The sequence below is a fragment of the Charadrius vociferus genome, unplaced genomic scaffold (genome assembly GCF_000708025.1).
Source record: "Charadrius vociferus isolate BGI_N301 unplaced genomic scaffold, ASM70802v2 scaffold282, whole genome shotgun sequence".
Classification (NCBI taxonomy): Eukaryota; Metazoa; Chordata; class Aves; order Charadriiformes; family Charadriidae; genus Charadrius; species Charadrius vociferus.
The window spans coordinates 8,376,622-8,382,362 of record NW_009647731.1 but is presented as its reverse complement, the minus strand read 5'-3'; positions in this window follow the sequence as shown (position 1 = coordinate 8,382,362).

Below are 5,741 nucleotides of genomic sequence, written 5' to 3'. Positions count from 1 at the left end.
CCCGCCGGGCGCGGGGATCCGCCGCCCCTCCGGACGTGGAGCAGCGAGAGGGACCCTCCCCGGCTGCAGCCCCCGGAGGATGCTGAGCATCCCCCTCACCCCCCCTGCACACACACACACACACACACCCCGCCCAGAGCCTGGATAGCCCAAAATGATCATCTACACTAAACAGCGAGCGTGGGGAGAGTTAGGAGGCCAGGCAGGGGTGAGGGCGAGCCAGCATCTTTGCAGGGAAGTTTTGGCAGCTGACCCCCAGCTTGCTCAGCCTCCGTAGCGTGGCTTTGCATGAAGAACACATGTTCAATGGTTGTGATTCTATGTAAAAGTCCTTCTTGGGAAAGAAAGTCAGTAAACGCAGCAGGGACGTTAGCAGTGGGCTCCTACCAATTTGCCGGTGAATTCTGGGCACAAAATGAGAGCGAACATACACACAATCATGTGTGACCTCCCCTTACGTGTTGCCTTGTGGATTAATATTTAAAGATCTGACAATGCTGGGTCAGTTGACCAGATGCATGTTCTGAGGGACTTGATCTTCAGCTGCTGTGAACTGTAGCAAGAAGTCAACACAGACAGCAGCCCAAAATGCTCATCAGGTACAGTGGAGGCACTGTGCCATGTATGTGCTTGCCATTGCTTCCCTGGCCATTGCTTTCCAGCAGCCGCTGGTTTTGCAGGCAAGGGAGAGAGAGACAGAAAGGAAATCTCCAGAGAAATTACATTTTGCAAGTGTAACTATGGCAAACACTTGCTGGCTCTCCCCCTAGCCAGCCTGCAGCCATCCAGCTAGTTTGAGGAGTGTCATTTTAACCGTACAAACCAAGAACCTGGGATAACATTAATCACTCCGCTGAATCTCAATCACTCCTGTCTGATCTCTAGGCTAATACGGGATGAAAGTGGGGCAGAGACATCATGATAGCCTAGACAGGCTCTACCTCCCCTTGTCTAGCTTAAGAGCATCTGCTCTCACATCCTTCTCACCAGCTCTCCTCTCCATCATGCAGGACATTCCCTCGAGCTGCCTCCCTGTCACACAGAGCTGCACAGGCCCTGCATTACTGCCAGCAATGGATAGCCTCTTCGCTTCTCCTGCTTCTGTTTCTGCAGGGAAAGGAGCTGGCAGTGCTGTAACGCACTGCTACGGTGTGTTTTGCCCAGGTACCCCTGGCAGTGAAACCTGGGGCGTCTTTGAAGGGGAGGATTTCAATTCTGCACGTGATGATGAGCTCTAAGGCATCTCTACTACAAGGTACCTGAGTATGACCATGGCTGTCTTCCAAAAGACATGTGAGAACTGGTGCAATGCTGGCTGTCCCAAGAGGCAGGAACTAAACAGACTCGGTTGGTCCCCTCAAGCTCTCATGCCCCCAGCTGACATGCAAGCTCCTGGGCCTGTCTCAAAACTATAGGAAGTCCCAGGTACATCCTTGGACAAGCAACACATCTGGATTTCTTCAGAAACACCCTCAACAGGGAATTGAGTCTCTTCATGTCAGTTGATTTTTGCACTTCTTCCACCAGCCCAGTGAGCTGAGGGGACACACCGGCACCCAGGGACAGCGCGGGTGTTTCTGACACACTTGAAGGGCTCAGAGCCCCACTTATGGATGGCATTCACCCCCATACCACGCCTGGGTTAGTCACCTCTGCCTAATAGGATGCACACACACTTTCACCTTGAAGTCTCTTTAAACACTTCCCAATGTCATTACTTTTATGACAATCTCCAAGCACTTCTAGAAGCCAAATATGAGTCAGTGCACATAAAGAAATCAAGTTACAGTTTTAAAATAGACTGAAGAATATATACTTTCTGTCAAGGATTTCATTAAAGGTTAGCTGATTACAGCCTCTCCACTGAATTTTTGATTTGGGGTATCCCTGCAAATCCCCTTCTGGCCAGGCCAGATCCTGTTCCAGATTATTCCTGTCCTGTGGAAATAAACCTATGGGAAATGAAAGCTAATAGTGCACAGTTTATTTTCAGGCAGATGTAATACCTCCAGAACTACTCTCTGAATTTTGGCATGAGTTTTAAAACAGGCTTCTCAGCCTGTTCTAAGCAGCGTGGGAAAATATATCTATCACTGTGGCAGAAGGCATGCAGGAGGAAAACTTTTTCTAAGAAGTGCTTTCCTTTCTGTAGCTCCTCCCCTCGCTCAGGGATCAGAGCTGCTTGTGCTCCCTTTCCCTCGAGCCACTATTTCAGTGATTTAAAAGAGATCCCAGCTGCACTCGGAAAACCCCAAATGTCACAGATGGCAGCACCACCGCATCTCTGTTGGGAAGAGGGACTGCCTTCTTCCAGCTTGGCCAATGGCTGGAAAGAGGTCCTGCCTCAAGCCGGGTGGGTAATCTCTTTCAACGAGTGCTTAGCAAGGAAAATGAGAGGCGAGGTCTCCTTTTAATATCTGGGACTGGAAAGCGGCCCGAGCTGCAATGTTCAGCGGTCAGTCCACAGCGGGAGCTTTTCAGGGGTCCGGTTTGCACCCGCATCCTGCCGGTTGCGATACCAACATAGCTCAGGGACTGTGTCCGTTTTGGTGCACGTGTGTTGAAACCCTGTGTTGAATCCCTTGGATTAACCTTTTGTTTAATTACACACCTCATACTAAATACTTTGAATGTAATGTGGGGGGAATCTGGTTTACACAGGTCTTTTTTTTACCCCCTCATCAGTTCTGCTGAGTGTCACCCCTGGCTCAAGTGGACTTTACAAATAAATGCAATCTAATAGTCATCGATGCACCTGACGAGATTGCCTTTAACATATTTGCCAGCCTTAAAGTCTTTTCAGAAGTCCATAAAATATAACACTTTCTTGCATATTTTTTTGCAATAACCACACTAATTAGTTGTCTCAGTTGTGCGGATTGCGCTGGGGCAGGAGGTGTTCTGATTATTCCCTTTGTTTATGGTATTAGACTTAGACTATTGTTGATCTTATTGTTCTTATTTGTAACATGTTTGCCTCACTAGGACAGTAATTGTGTCAAGCAAGTTGGAGTCCAATCTGCAGAGCTGAATGTTCAGAACTGCAAAAGAAAGGCTCCAATTTTTCAAGCAGCGGGTGTATTACTCCTCCACTTGGATTATTAAATTCTAATTATAGCCTGTTGATCCAGTTACAATGTTGTTTGTAAATCTAAATACAGTTCTCTAAAGCCTGCACTGATATGCATTTTATTTCTTAACCTGTTGATGCTTGGTAAAAAAATACCAGTTTGCCTAATAGAGCAGGTGGAGGTTAGCTTGCTCCCGATCAAGCTCTCTTTTCCTCCCCTGTTTTCCTTTGGGTATATTTAGGAATGAGCGCTTAACGGCACAGATAACACCAAGAATAACCATGAACAACACATTTCACATAATGCCTTGGTACGTACGGACTCACGAGAGCCGGGGTCAGGAAGAAATTTTCCCTTCGAAAAAAAGGGATTTTTCCTTCGACTGGCAAGGACTCGCGGGCTTTTGGGGAGGAGGGGAAAGGCAGTTGGGTTTGGTTTCTCTGCTCTTCAGGCAGTGACCCAGGCTCTTCTGGGAATGGTACCTTAACAATTCCCTTTTACACTGGCAATTCCTTTAGTCCCTTCTCTTCTGTTCCTGAAATGTTTTCTGCGTTTTGGCCTCTTTACAAGAGAGTTCTGGTTCGTCACCCGATGTGAGAAGATGTTTTGTAGGGTGCATTGTGTGCACAGCAGGGTTGGTTGAATCCACGTACAGTGACTTCATATAAACTAATTATCAATGCGGCAGTCATCTGTGATGGCCACGAAGAAACTCCGTGCCCTCCCAAGCCCTTTTCCTTCCTCTGTCTTTATGCGTGTTAAGTGCAAGGAAAGCAGAGATGCCTGAGCCAAGCGGTGTGAGCAGCAGCAGTTCCCAGGAACTGTGACATTTGGGATGGCTGGAAGTCTCTGTAGCTCTGTGCTGTTAGTGTACCTGCAGCATCCTCCCTCACCTGTAAGAGTACAAGAGGGGCTCACAGTAAGAAATTACCATGGTGGATGACTGCCTGAGTTATCCATGCTGCCATGGCATGCCCCAACCGTGCCCCCATCTCAACCTTATTTTTTTCTTCCAAGCCTTCTTTCAAGCTCCAGCACACTTGTGTGCCCAGACTGCTCGCAAATACCTGGCACGGGCTTTCCTACGGCCCCAGCCAGGATTCTCCGGCACTTGGTGAGGTGGCTCACAGTGACTTAAATGCTGGGCATGGAAATCACCAGTTGCACACTCAGGATTATCACTAAATCCCAGAGGACTCATCCCAGAGCCAGGCACACCTCCAGGCAGTGAAGCATCGCAATATGTCGCGATAGCGGGAAGGGCTGGGAAGGGTTGTGGATGTTTTGACGAGGTGGGGGCAGGGGGATCAGCCCAGTTCCTCCTTTCATTCTTGTTGCTCAGAATCCCTTGGGGAAGGAAGGGAGGAAGCTGCCCCTCCTCGTAGGGAATAAAGTGAAGGTCTCCAAGAGATTTTCTGCTGAGGTCCCTGCCTCTGACGGGGACTTGGGAGACAGATGCCCAAGCAATGGGCAGCCACAGTAGGTACCACTCTTCCCCATTGATCCTTTCCCGTGGACCCAACAAGGAAAATCACTGGGGTGCGGGGAGTATAGCCTGCCTCCTCCCCTCCAAATAGCATCCGAACTCGCAGACTTGGCCTGGGCAAATGTGGAGCAAGGAATAAAAGGATTGGAAAACACCAGGACATCCCAACAATTGGGATGAGGATGGGGCAGGTGGGGGGGGGGGTGTATTTGGAGGGCTGAACTCTCTCACACATACACATCTCCAGGCTGAGATGTGCAAGGCAGGGTGGTGCTCCCTCCTGGGAGGAAAACTGCTGTTTCCCTGGAAAGCCCACTGGATGTGTTGGGGGAGCACAGCCACCGAGGCGTGGGAAAGGCCTGCCTGCTGCTGTGCTTGCATCTCCGTGTCCTCTTGAGTGGGGACGAGAGGGCTCCATCCTCTCCAAGATGTCACTGAACCTCGCCAGTGCCCCCGCAGAGGTATGAAGGAAAATTTCCGCTTCTCAGGTGGTTGTGACTTTAACAGGAGCAAAACTATGGAGCCTAGGGTCTACACCAGGGGGGTCTACACCAGGGCAACACCGAGCCTGGCTGGAGGAGGGCGAGGGGGGCTGTTTGTGCTGCAAGGAGTGAGGGAGCAAATCCACCCCAGAGCCAGGCACAGCTCCAGGCAGTGAAGCATTGCAACATGTCGTGATAAAGGGCTGGGAAGGGTTGGGGCAGAGTGCCAGGTGGTACCCTAATTGCTGGGGGTGAGGGCTGGCTGGGGCAAAAAGGCTCCGCTTTACCCAAGGGACCGACCGCTCGATCCCTGGGATCTGTGATCCTTATCCCTCCTGGAAAAGCCTGCTTACCCCACCCCTGTGCGCATTTAATGGGAAGAAAGAGGCTTTTCCTGCATTTAGACATTCTCAGCAACTAGACAGCTGCAGATGCTGACCTGAGAGGTGAGAGAAGGACCCTTGCTCAGCCCCAAGAAGAAGCACTTGTGCGGCTAAAATAAAAACCCACCGCCATGCCCGAGCAAGCAGGTCTCAGAGAATCACTGAAAACCAGAGGGAAAGGATGTAACCCCGGGGGATGCCGTACTGCCGCCTGGCCCCGCTCCCACTCCCCACGGGGGAGAAGGTGCCGGTGCCGTTCCCATCCCGCAGCCACCGCCGAGGGGCTCATCGCCAGCTCGGCTGCGGGGAGGGCGCCGGG